This window comes from Aegilops tauschii, chromosome 1 (genome assembly GCF_002575655.3).
Source record: "Aegilops tauschii subsp. strangulata cultivar AL8/78 chromosome 1, Aet v6.0, whole genome shotgun sequence".
Lineage (NCBI taxonomy): Eukaryota > Viridiplantae > Streptophyta > Magnoliopsida > Poales > Poaceae > Aegilops > Aegilops tauschii.
The window spans coordinates 275,259,017-275,273,616 of record NC_053035.3 but is presented as its reverse complement, the minus strand read 5'-3'; the positions used below and the strand labels follow the sequence as shown (position 1 = coordinate 275,273,616).

The window sequence follows — 14,600 nt, the reverse complement described above, 5'->3', positions numbered from 1 at the left end:
CTTGACGCGTGGGAAAACCGGAAACTAGCCTGGAATCAAGACTAATGAAGAATCAAAGAAGATCTCAAGAGACTAGCTTCTTGAGCAGCGTCGCCTGTGCACTTGTTAGGCCCTACCCCGATGATGCTCGGCATCGTGATCGGGGCAGGCCCGGGGGCTTCTGTCGGTGCAACAGACCCAGGGCCTGTTGACCTGACTGTGCACAGACACAAGATCAAGAGTAGAGCACCAAAACAAGAGGCCAAGAGACTCAAAGAACCAGCTAACAAATCAGAAGGAACCAAGACTGAGGCAGAGAAGCCAAATATTACTAAGGAAGAAGCCTCCCTTGCAGGGCAGGCGAGCCCGGCAAGGAGCGAGGCCACCCCCAGAAGAAGAGGACCAAGGCGTCTCGGCAGGGCCTGCCAGGACTCGCGGAGACCAGATAACCCCACCAACTGCTCCACCACGACCCACGTCAAGATGCAGGATGATTAAGTGGCAACCATTCACCACATGGTGGCCACTTTCTACCAAGTGAACCCACAAATGACACCCGTCCAGAGACGTGTCAAGCGAGCAGGCGTGGAGCTGACGAATTAGCCCAGCAAGCCTTGTCGGGTGACCAATGACGTGACACTAAGCGGCGTATTAAATGCATGTTGTCAGCCTGCAGAGTTAGGTATGATAGCACTGTTTGCTATCATATCAGTGTCTAATGACCAAATTGCCACTATGGTGGACCCTTGGACTATAAAACGAGGCCCATGGCAATGATTAGAGGGGTTGGAAACTTAGATCACACACACCCCCGTACACGCGTAGTCGGCACTGCCCCGAAGTGACCCTACCGGGCACGTGTACTACGCACCACCAGCACCTTTTCCCAATCAATCCACCAAAGCAGGAGTAGGGTTTTACGCCTCGCGGTGGCCCGAACCTGGGTAAAACTGCATGTGTGATCCCTGCCATGCTGCCTTGCGTTGGTCTACTCTTTGTGCAACATGACTCCCCCCTGCCGAACCAGCAAGAGGTCGTCCTGGTCCCATAGGTGGCCGTGGTTTCCTGTGACACTCGGAATCATTTTCATCATCCCTTGCATATTATAGTTCATCATGAAGTTCTAGTAGCTTGGTGATAGTTACTAGAGAACTCTGTCAATCACTATCTTATCTGGAAGCTTAACTCCCACTTGATTCAAGCGATTGTAGTACCCCAGACATTCTGAGCACATGCTCACTAGCTGAGCTATTCTCCTCCATCTTGTAGGCAAAGTACTTGTCAGAGGTCTCATACCTCTCGACATGGGCATGAGACTAAAATGCCAATTTCAGCTCTTGGAACATCTCATATGCTCCGTGGCGTTCAAAAAGTTTTTGAAGTCTCGGTTCCAATCCGTAAAGCATGGTGTACTAAACTATCAAGTAGTCATCACATCGAGCTTGCCAAACTTTCATAATGTCTGCATCCGCTCCTGCAATAGGTCTATCACCTAGCGGTGCATCAAGGACATAATTCGTCTATGCAGCAATGAGGATAATCCTCAGATCACGGACCCAATCCGCATCATTTCTACTATCATGTTTCAACTTAGTTTTCTCTAGGAAATATCAAGAAACATAGGGGGCTACAACGCAAGGTATTGATCTACAACATAATTTGCATATACTATCAGGACTAAGTTCATGATAAATTAAGTTCATTTAATCAAATGACTAAAGAACTCCCACTTAGATAGACATCCCTCGAGTCATCTAAATGATACGTGATCCAAATCAACTAAACCATGTCCGATCATCACGTGAGATGGAGTAGTAATCAATGGTGAACATCTCTATGTTGATCATATCTACTATATGATTCACGTTCGACCTTTTGGTCTCCAGTGTTCCGAGGCCATGTCTGTACATGCTAGGCTCGTCAAGTTTAACCCGAGTATTCCGCGTGTGCAAAACTGTCTTGCACCCATTGTATGTGAACGTAGAGCCTATCACACCCGATCATCACGTGGTGTCTCAGCACGACGAACTGTCGCAATGGTGCATACTCAAGGAGAACACTTATACCTTGAAATTTAGTTAAGGGATCATCTTATAATGCTACCACCGTACTAAGCAAAATAAGATGCATAAACATAAACATCACATGCAATCAAAATATGTGACATGATATGGCCATCATCATCTCGTGCTTTTGATCTCTACCTCCAAAGCATCGTCATGATCTCCATCATCACCTGCTTGACACCTTGATCTCCGTCGTTGTGTCGTGGTCGTCGCCAACTATTGTTCTACAACTATCGCTACTGCTTAGTGATAAAGTAAAGCAATTACATGGCGTTTGCATTTCATACAATAAAGAGACAACCATAAGGCTCCTGTCGGTTGCCGATAACTTTTACAAAACATGATCATCTCATAGAATAACATATATCACATCATGTCTTGACCATATCACACCACAAGCATGCCCTGCAAAAACAACTTAGGCGTCCTCTACTTTGTTGTTGCAAGTTTTACGTGGCTGCTACGGGCTAGTAGCAAGCACCTTTCTTACCTACGGCACAAAAACCAAAACGGTGATTTATCAAGTGTGTTGTTTTAACCTTCAATAAGGACCGGCCGCAGTCAAATTCGATTCAACTAAAGTAGGAAAACAGACACCCGCCAGCAACCTTTATGCAAAACTAGTTGCATGTCTGTCGGTGGAACCAGTCTCATGAATGCGGTCATGTAAGGTTGGTCCGGGCCGCTTCATCCAACAATACCGCCGAATCAAAATAAGACATTGGTGGTAAGCAGTATGACGATCATCGCCCACAACTCTTTGTGCTCCACTCGTGCATATCATCTACGCATAGACCTGGCTCGGATGCCACTGTTGGGGAACGCAGCATGCAATTTCAAAAATATTCCTACGCTCACGCAAGATCTATCTAGGAGATGCATCACAACGAGAAGGGGAGAGTGTGTCTACGTACCCTCGTAGACCGAAAGCGAAAGCGTTTGACAACGCAGTTGATGTAGCTGAACTTCTTCTAGCTCCGACCGATCAAGTACCGAACGTACGACACCTCCGAGTTCTGCACATGTTCACCTTGATGACGTCCCTCGTCCTATTGATCCAGCAAAGGTGTCGAGGAAGTAGATTAATTCTGACAGCATGACGGCGTGGTGACGGTGATGGTGATGTGATCCGCGCAGGGCATCGCCTAAGCTCCGTGAGAATATGACTGGGGGTGTAAACTGTGGAGGGGGCACCGCACACGGCTAACAGTTGATGTTTTTGTGTTGTAGGCGCCCCCCTCCGCACATATATATATATATATATATATATATATATATATATATAGGTTGGAGAGGAGGAGAGGCAAACAAGGGGGCGCCCCAAGTAGGCCGAATCCTAGTTGGGGTCCTCCCCAATTCGGCTTCCCCCTTCCATATTTTGCCGCAGAAGAAAGGGAAGAGAGAAGAGAGAAAGGAAGGGGGGCCCAACCCCCTTGTTACCTCTCCAATTCAGCCTCCTGCCTAAGGGGGGCACGACACCCCTTGTGGTCTGGTGTGCTCCCCTCTTATGGCCCATATCTTCTCCCTGGGGGTTCCAGTAACCCCTCCGGTACTCCGATATGTACCCCGTACCTTCTGGAACACTTCCGGTGTCCGAATACTATCGTCCTATATATCAATCTTTGCCTCTCAACCATTTTGAGACTCCTCGTCATGTCCGTGATCTCATCTGGGACTCCAAACAACATTCGGTCACCAAATCACATAACTCATATAATACAATATCGTCATCGAATGTTAAGTGTGCGGACCCTATGGGTTCGAGAACTATGTAGACATGACCGAGACACCTCTCCGATCAATAAACAATAGTGGAACCTGGATGCTCATATTGGCTCCCACATATTATACGAAGATCTTTATTGGTCAAACCGTTATGACAACATACGTTATTCCCTTTGTCATCGGTATGTTACTTGCCCGAGATTTGATCGTCGGTATCTTCATACCTAGTTCAATCTCGTTACCGACAAGTCTCTTTACTCATTCCGTAATACATCATCCTGCAACTAACTCATTAGTCACTTTGCTTGCAAGGCTTCTTATGATGTGTATTACTGAGAGGGCCCAAAGATACCTCTATGATACTCGGAGTGACAAATCCTAATCTCGATCTATGCCAACCCAACAAACACCTTCGGAGATACCTATAGAGCATCTTTATAATCACCCAGTTACGTTGTGATGTTTGATATCACAAAAGGCATTCCTCCGGTATCCGGGAGTTGCATAATCTCATAGTCAAAGGAATATGTATTTGACATGAAGAAAGCAATAGCAATAAAACTGAATGATCATAATGCTAAGCTAACGAATGGGTCTTGTCCATCACATCATTCTTCTAATGATGTGATCCCGTTTATCAAATGACAACACATGTCTATGGTTAGGAAAATTAACCATCTTTGATCAACAAGCTAGTCTAGTAGAGGCTTACTAGGGACACAATATTTTCCCTATGTATCCACACATGTATCAAGTTTCCGATTAATACAATTCTAGCATGAATAATAAACATTTATCATGAAAAGGGAAATATAAAATAACAACTTTATTATTGCCTCTAGGGCATATTTCCTTCAATCTTACCCTCCAGTTTGTCTGTCCAATAACTGCCTAAAGTCGTGGAAATATCCACGGATATTTTCCTGCTCGGTCTGTAATGGGTAGCACTGCATTAGGTCACCCTAGCACAATATTTTGCTATGTCATGCATCGTGATGCATTTGGACTACACTCCTGACGGCCAGCCCCTTTCAGCAGAGCTTCCAAGCAAGAAAAACCCCCTTGACCATTCCTATATCACCCTTTCTTTCTCTCTCATTCTTGCATTAGATTTTGCTACACTTGTTCGATAGCTCCTATTTTGATGCATAGCCTAATTTTGTAACCTGTTATTGATACTTTACATGTTGTCCTATATGCTTAGTATAGGCTGGTTAGCGATCCATCAGTGGCCCCGCACCCTTGTTCGTGTTGCCATGCTTTTGCTTCCAGATGACTCAACCAACGTGATCGATGTGCAGAGACCAACACATCACCACCCCCCCCCCGTTAGTTGTACGGCTATACAAAGCTACTATCGAGTGTCGAGGGTGATACCTCCTACCTCACTCCTGGTGATACCTCTATAGCGTAGCTAGTCGGTCGTGGATTACTAAGGGTTATTCCTCATTCACCACTCCTGATGATGACTCTGTCGTGCAACACCTCAAGTGTGAACCCTTCGAGGGTGATTGCTCCAAGTTCACTATAATGACCTGAACCTGATAAGATTTGATGTCTCTGTGCTTACTGTGCTAGTCCCCGGATCGATTCGCTGGCACACAAAGTACATAGGAATATCAAAGTACAAGTGCATCATTTACTATAACGTATGATCCAAAATTTGTAGAGCATTACAAACTGCGTAGCACATTGCTAGCTTTATTCAACAATAACAGCAAAATATAGCATAAGCAAATGATGAGTCCCGTCAACGCCCACCGGCAAAAATGCTGAGTGAAGACTCGCGACCCTACTTTATCTCATTGATCATCTGAAAATCCTGCAACATGATAAGTTGCAGCCACAAGGGTCAATGAATTGAATGTATTGGCAAATCACACATTATGATATAGCAAACCTACATCCACAAGCAAGGTATGACAAACAAAACACTCAAGTTGGTTTGGCCTAAACTAACTTCAGCTGCCTCCACTAGGTAGTCAAGGTTTACACAAGCACAAATGACACCAGGCTAAACTGGAACACAACCAAATTACTCGCACACGGGAAACCCTCAGAATCATAGAATGATATGAGAAAGATCTTCAAGAAGTCTCAAGTGTGCTCAGTCATGGCGAATTCTGTAAGGACAATAGATCGCTCAGCCATCAACACATTCACCTGATTTAAGCCCCGAAACCCCATGTGCGCTCAGCCATGGCGCATTCTCTAGGGATAATAGAGCGCTCAGCCATTGACGCATTCACCTGAGAAAAAGTCGCGATCCTACAGCTAGAAAGACTCACCACTTCCATGCATCACTTGATACATACCCACATCTACCATCTCAAGCCACTCACACCATCACATAACACAGTCAATACCAAAACATGACAACACGGAACACAATGATCAACCAAACATATAACATATCACAACAACTACACATGCATAGCAGAAATATAGGATGAGCAAATCAAAAGTGCAAACTTGCCTTGAACGGTGTTGAAGTACTCTAACGCTTAGTCCTGATCCGCTTCACACTCTGGACAATCTATACGTTTAACGAAGGCACCGATAAATAAATCGTACTCACATAACACCACAATAAAGCGAACAACAAATAACTCAAATAAAACTTAAATAAAAGAACATATCAATAGGTATATATTATCTACATGCTAGTAGGATCACAATGCAAAAAGAGTCAACTAATTTGGATAAATAGTTTGAAACATAAGGCCTTGAGAAGGTTAAATACAAATTTAAACAAATTCAAATTTAAACGGTTCAAAAAATGTGAATTTTTCGTACTACAATATTCTCCTGGTCACTACGAGTACACAGGAAAAAGAATCGATTGATTTGGAGTTACAGATCTCAAGTTATACCAAAACGAAAATATTATATGGAATCTGCCAAAAAAATTGTACCATGACAGCGTTCCTAGAAGAACTGTCACGGCTGCTGTGGATGTGCCACGTGTCAAGGCGTGACTGGCCATAGGGTGTTTGCTGCTATGGCTAACCGACGGATGGCCGGCATATAACAGAAAAACATTTCAACGAACGAAAAAAATAGAGATTTAATGTGGGCGGTCCTACTTGAATCGGACGGCGAGAGATGCTCACCGGAACAGCAGAGGCTCGGTGGCTGCCGGACTTGGAGGAGAACGGCGTGGGGCGGCCCGGACTCGGAGGATGTGCGCGATGCGGAGGCCTCCTGAGATAGGGGACGACGAGAGGAGATGAGGAGGAACACGGCGAACTCGAAAAGGTCCTCATGGGCGACGGGAGCTTCTGCTAGCGTCGGTGAGGTCCGGCTGGAGCTGCGGCATCGGACTTGAGCTTCGGATCGAGGTCCTAGAGCTCGATTGGATGCTTCCCTATGCGATATACTCGGTTAGGGCAACAGAGGAGGTCAAGGCGAATACAACAGAGGGTAAGGGAGGCGCTGAGGACCCTCGGTGGTGAAGAAATCGGCGGCGATAGAAGCTTCGGGCGGCGGCGGACTCCGGTGAGATCTGGGCGCCATTCTAGGGCTCAGGAGGTGGCGAAACAAAGAAAAATCGGCAGAGGGGGGTTTGGTGATCTTATATAGGGTGGATCCCGTGTCCTGGGGTCAAGAATCGATCAAACCAATCGATTCGATCTCGCTGCGGTTTGGTGAGCTACAGTGCCCCTGTAGAACATGCTCGATGGGGAAGATGACAGGCGGGGACAGGTAGTCAGTGGTAGAGAGAAGGAATATAGAGAAAAAAAACAGAGAGCTGCGGTTGGGCTGCTTTGTGCAAAAATGGGCCGGCCTGCTGTCGCTGCGATGCTGCCTGCTCCAGCGCTCTGAACGATGAATTGAAATGGGCTGCCCCTGTACAGCCCGATGAACAGTAAAATTTGGCTAAGTAATTATACTGAACAGGAGGTCTATTTGGCTTAAAATAAAATACAAATAGATTCCTAAAATTACCATAACACATAGTAAAATATTATTGATATTATAGAATACAGTGAACATTTTCATCTCAAATAATGTTTTTAACAAAAACTATTTTATGCAATAGGAGCAAATAAGAGCATCCAATCAGTCTCAAAATAATTTCCGAATAATATTATAAACCTTTTTCAACTATACTTACCAGTGAATAAGTCATGTTATCTTCTCTCAATATTTTTCCTTGAGTTGAAAATTATTTGAATATTTGTAAAATCAAAATAAGAGTCAAATGAACAAGTAGGAAAGTCCTTTTATTCCCTCTCATTAAAACATTCCATAACCTCCAAAATTTCGAATATGCATAGAAATCATGATGTAAAAGAATGATCCTATTAACATTTCAAATTTGAGAATTTGGGATGTTACAAATCTACCACCCTTAAAATGAATCTCGTCCTCGAGATTCGAAGAGGCTAGAAAGAAAAGGTTAGGTTTGGGATTCTCTTTGTATATCCATTAATCATCCGAGAGTCCGGGGTGCTACCACCCTTAGAGTTAGAGTCACTGGGTCTTCAAGAATCTTACTCCTTTGATAATATCATTCATGTGCACGCACTACACTCCTTTCAGATCTTGAATTCCATATCAAAAGAGTGGTCTTCCATTAACTCAACCTTCATGGTTGACAGGTCTTGCCCAAGTACTAAATAAAATAGATTCTCTCATGGTGGACATCAAGCATAATCCTCTAGAGTTCCTACAGAAAACAATCTTGGTTTATCCTCACTGTTAAAGCCTACTATATACTGGCAGCGAGTGCCTTCTACAAGCGTCAAACGTCATATCATTCTAAGGCTTTGGCTTAACATCGTCGTCCCTCACTTATAGGCAAGTCACTCTAGATTTACCATCCCACATAGCAAGACCGAATAATAAGAGTAAGTCGGCATGGTGATCAATCCAATCCGCACCCAAATCATTACCTTGTATATGGTTTAGAAAATCTCGCATTTTAACACTCAGACATCCTCACAAGCATTGCAGAAACTTTTCTTGTTCATGAACTGGGTTCGGATAATCCATTGGTTCTGCATGCCAATCAAAACTATCTATCATTCCTTACAACTCTCGGGTTTGGGTCAACTACTTTAAAATGTATGTCGATGAATTGTAGCTTCCTCCAGGTTTCTTCCTTCAACAAGATTGTGCTTGCTTCTTGTCGGATCCTGGCGCATGTTGTTAAACTTAAACTCATCATTAGGTTGCAGCATGTATTAGGGTATAGACAAAATAAAGACCTAAAGGGGAAAATACTACCCATATGCTCATGCTGGCAAAAAAAACTCCAACAACAACAAAAAAACACTAAATTCACACAATTCACACAAGTCACACTACACAAGCAAAACCTACATGTAAGGTCATATCCACAAGAGATACGATCTCATCATACTACCGCAAATCGATTATCGGACACAACTTAGTAATGGTGGTCTGCCAACTAAAACTCCTTAAATGACACTACTATAATTTCAGGGGTCATCTGTACTTGAAAAGAAAAGATACGAGTACAAGAGTATGAACTATCAAGTATAGTAAGGTTGTAAAATAAGTTTTCAGTCATATGGCTTTTCCTATTCCAATTTCTAGGGTCACGGCCTACAGTCAACACACTGCTCTGATACCATTTGTAATGACCCGAACTTGATAAGATTCAATGTCTCTGTGCTTACTCTGCTAGCTAGTCCCTGGATCGATTCGCTAGCACACACAATACATAGGAATATCAAAGTACAAGTGCATCATTTACTATAACGTATGATCCAGAATTTATAGAGCATTACAAACTGTGTAGCACATTGCTAGATTTATTCAGCAATAACAGCAAAAATGTAGCATAAGCAAACGATGAGTCCCGTCAACGCCCATTGGCGAAAATGCTGAGTGAAGACTCACGACCCTACTGTATCTCATTGATAATCTGAAAATCCTGCAACATGATAAGTTGCAGCCACAAGGGTCAATACATTGAATGTATTGGCAAATCACACATAATGATATAGCAAACCTACATCCACAAGCAAGGTATGAAAAACAAAACACTCAAGTTGGTTTGGCCTAAACTAACTTCACCTGGCTCCACTAGGTAGTCAAGGTTTACACAAGCACAAATGACAACAGGCTAAACTGGACGTCAACCAAATTACTCGCACACGGGAAACCCTCGGAATCATAGAATGATATGAGAAAGATTTTCAAGAAGTCTCAAGTGCGCTCAGTCGTGGCGCATTCTCTAGGGACAATAGAGTGCTCAGCCATCAACGCATTCACCTAATTTAAGCCCCGAAACCCCAAGTGCGCTTAGTCATGGCACATTCTCTAGGGACAATAGAGCGCTCAGCCATTGACACATTCACCTGAGAAAAAGTCCCGAGCCTACAACTATAAAGACTCACCACTTCCATGCATCACTCAACACATACCCACATCTACCATCGCAAGCTACTCACACCATCACATAACACAGTCAATACCAAAACATGAAAACACGAAACACAATGATCAACCAAACATATAACATATCACAACAACTACACATGCATAGCAGAAATATAGGATGAGAAAAATCAAAAGTGCAAACTTGCCCTGAACGGTGTTGAAGTACTCTAACGCTTAGTCCTAATCCGCTTCACATTGTGGACAATCTATACGTTTAATGAAGGCACCGATAAATAAACCGTACTCACATAACACCACAATAAAGCCAACAACAAATAACTGAAATAAAACTTAAATAATAGAACATGTCAGTAGGTATATATTATCTACATGCTAGTAGGATGACAATGCAAAAAGAATCAACTAATTTGGTAAAAGGTTTGAAAGATATGGCCTCAGGAAGGTTAAATACAAATTAAAAAAATAAATAGTTGAAAAATGTGAATACCGCGATCACTACGAGTACACAAAAAAAAGAATCGATTGATTTGGAGTTACAGATCTCAAGTTATACCCAAACAAAAATATGATATGGAATCTGCCAAAACAATATGTGGCATGACAGCGTTTCTAGAAGGACTGCCGCGGCTGCTGTGGATGTGCTACATGTCAAGGCGTGAGTGGTCGTAGGGTGTTTGCTGCTATGGCTAAGGGCATCTTCAACAATTTTTGTGTTAGCTTGTTGGTAAAATATGTCATGTCATCAAACCAACACCTTAACATACAACTACTATACTCCAATAGGTTGTATCTAGTTTGCCCAATAGGATGTGAAATAATAAATAAGGTGTTCTTTCATTCTACATTGGAGCTTGTGCAAGGGGTATTGATTCATGTACATACAATCTTACTTTCTTTCGTATGACACATCATCAAAAATCCTATATGTCAAAGTCTACCAAAAACTATCTTAAAACCATTGAAGATGCCCTAACCGACGGATGATCGGCATATAACAGGAAAAACGTTTCAACGAAAGAAGAAACAATAGAGATTTAATCTGTGCGGTCCAACTTGATTCGGACGGCGGGAGATGCTCACCAGAACAGCAGAGGCTCGGTGGCTGCCGGACTTGGAGGTGAACGGCACGGGGCGGCCCGGACTCGGAGGATGTGCGCGATGCGGAGGCTTCCTGAGATACGGGACGACAGGACGAGATGAGGAGGAACACGGCAAACTCGAAAACGTCCTCCTGGGCGACTGGGGCTTTTGCTAACGTCGGTGAGGTCCGACTGGAGCTGTGGCGTCGGAATGGAGCTTCGGATCGAGCTTCTAGAGCTTGATTGGACGCTTCCTTGTGCGATATAGTTGGTTAGGGGGACAGAGGAGGTCAAGCTGAATACAACAGAGGGTAAGGGAGGCGCTGAGGACCATCGATGGTGAAGAAATCGGCGGCGGCAGAAGCTTCGGGCGGCGGCGGACTCCGGCGAGATCTGGGCGCCATTCTAGAGCACGGGAGGCGGCGGAACAAAGAAAAATCAGCACAGGAGGGGTTGGTGATCTTATATAGGGTGGATCCCGTGTCCTGGGGTCAAGAATCGATCGAACCAATAGATTCGATCTTGCTGCGGTTTGGCGAGCTACAGTGCCCTAAGGAACATGCTCGATGGGGAAGATAATAGGCGGGACCAGGTGGTCAGTGGCAGAGAGAAGGAATACAGAGAAAAAAACAGCAGAGAGCTGCGGTTGGGCTGCTTTGTGCAGAAATGGGCCGGCCTGCTGTCGTTGCGATGCTGCTGCTCCAGCGCTCTAAGCGATGAATATAAATGGGCTGCCCCTGTACAGCTCGATGAACAGTAAAATCTGGCTGAGTAATTATACTGAACAGGAGGTCTATTTGGCTTAAACTAAAATACAAATAGATTCATAAAATTACCATAGCACATAGTAAAATATTATTGATATTATAGAATACAATGAACATTTTCATCCCAATTTTTTTAAAGAAAACTATTTTATGCAATAGGAGCAAATAACAGCATCCAAACAATCTCAAAATAATTTCCATATAATATTCTAAACCTTTTTCAACTATTCTTAACAGGGAATAAGTCATGTTATCTTCTCTCAATATTTTTCCTTGAGTTGAAAATTATTTGAATATTTGTACAATCAAAATAAGAGTCAAACAAATATGTGGGAAATCAAGTCCTTTTATTCCCTCTCATTAAAACATTCCATAACCTCCAAAATTTCAAATATGTGTAGAAATCATGATGTAAAAGAATGATCCTATTAAACATTCCAAATTTAAAAATTAGGGATGTTACATTCACCTTGACGGTTACATCGAGTGGGAATCCATCAAGGGTGATTCCTTAGTTTCCCCCTTAATGTTATGAGCACACGGATACCTTGACTTTACCTCAGTCCCTTGTCGAAGTTGGGTTGACCCCGAGGGGTACCCGTGAGAGTTACTGAAGTCGGGTTGACCATGAGGGTACCCGCGAGATAACTACGCGGCACGATCGGGCAGGCAGACCACCCTAGGAGAGGGATGGCCCTGACCCTTGTCGTCAGTCCGCGAGACAGGGCAACATGATCACTAATCGTCTCCGCGCGCTCCCAAGACACTAATGGTTTTGGATATGTCATCTGAGTAGGCCTCTGGCCTTTTCGCACTAACCACCACGCGGGAAAAAATACAGGCACTCGGCGTCATACGATTCTTCTGAAAGCCCTCGAACGTCAGCCGTTTAGCAGCGTGCGCCCGGTTGGATGGTAACCACCTGCACTTGTATAAGGGGGTGGGTCTGCTCCAGGCCGCGTTAGCAACGTGTAGGATTGCAAACGACGATTGGCCCATGACCCCTTCGCATTTAGAATGTAGACCGACGTGCTGGCCTCTCTGTTGAGCCTAGGTGATTGATGTCTACTACACAACCTTCTTCTTGTAGACGTTGTTGGGCTTCCAAGTGCAGAGGTTTGTAGGACAGTAGCAAATTTCCCTCAAGTGGATGACCTAAGGTTTATCAATCCGTGGGAGGCGTAGGATGAAGATGATCTCTCTCAAACAACCCTGCAACCAAATAAAAAAGAGTCTCTTGTGTCACCAACACACCCAATACAATGGTAAATTGTATAGGTGCACTATTTCGGCGAAGAGATGGTGATGCAAGTGTAATATGGATGGTAGATATAGGTTTTTATAATCTGAAAATATAAAAACAGCAAGGTAGCAAGTAACAAAAGTGAGCGAAAACGGTATTACAATGCTTCGAAACAAGGCCTAGGGTTCATACTTTCACTAGTGCAAGTTCTCTCAACAAGGATAACATAATTGGATCATATAACAATCCCTCAACGTGCAACAAAGAGTCACACCAAAGTCACTAATAGTGGAGAACAAACAAAGAGATTATTGTAGGGTACGAAACCACCTCAAAGTTATTCTTTCCCATCAATCCATTGGGCTATTCCTATAAGTGTCACAAACAACCCTAGAGTTCGTAGTAAAATAACACCTTAAGACACACATCAACCAAAACCCTAATGTCACCTAGATACTCCAATGTCACCACAAGTATCTGCGGGTTTGATTATACGATATGCATCACACAATCTCAAATTCATCTATTCAAACCAACACAAAGAACTTCATGAGCGCCCCAAAGTTTCTACCGGAGAGTCAAGAAAAAAAACGTGTGCCAACCCCTATGCATAAGTTCACAAGGTCACTGAACCCGCAAGTTGATCACCAAAACATACATCAAGTAGATCACGCGAATATCCCATTGTCACCACAAATAAGCACATGCAAGACATACATCAACTGTTCTCAAATCCTTAAATACTCAATCCGATAAGGTAACTTGAAAGGGAAAACTCAATCCATTACAAGAAGGTAGAGGGGGAGAAACATCATAAGAACCAACTACAGTAGCAAAGCTCGCAGTACATCAAGATCATGACAAATCAAGAACACGAGAGAGAGAGATCAAACACATACCTACTGGTACATACCCTCAGCCCCGAGGGTGAACTACTCCCTCCTCGTCATGGAGAGCGCCGGGATGATGAAGATGGCCACCGGTGATGGATCCCCCCTCCGACAGGGTGCCGAAATAGGGTCCCAATTAGTTTTTGGTGTCTACAGAGGCTTACGGCGGTGGAACTCCCAATCCAGGTTTCTTTTCGGGGGTTTCTGTATTTATAGGAATTTTTGGCGTCGGTTTCACGTCAGGGGGGTCTCCGAGTTAGCCATGAGGTAGGGGCACGCTCCCTGGGGGTAGGGCGAGCCCCCCACCCTCGTGGATGACTCCGACTCTTCTGGCCCAACTCTTTTGCTTTGGGGGCTTGTTCTGGTCCATAAAAAAAATCTCCGTAGACTCCGTTTGGTATTCCTTTTCTGTAAAACTCGAAAACAAGGAAAAAACAGAAACTGGCAGTAGGCTCTAGGTTAATAGGTTAGTCCCA

At 43.9% G+C, this 14,600-nt stretch overlaps 1 long non-coding RNA gene across 2 annotated transcripts; it reads right to left on the bottom strand.

The window, feature by feature from the left end:
• Window positions 1-5,389: 5,389 nt before the first annotated feature.
• On the bottom strand, window positions 5,390-7,459 carry LOC120976475 (uncharacterized). Of its 2 annotated transcripts, XR_005772005.2 has the most exons (4): window positions 7,214-7,459; window positions 6,884-7,137; window positions 6,247-6,306; window positions 5,390-5,592 (listed from the first exon to the last, which is right to left on the bottom strand). It is a non-coding gene; the product is annotated as an uncharacterized lncRNA (long non-coding RNA). The 2 variants fall into 2 exon arrangements; XR_012200257.1 differs by having other exon boundaries at window positions 6,884-7,459.
• Window positions 7,460-14,600: the final 7,141 nt, after the last annotated feature.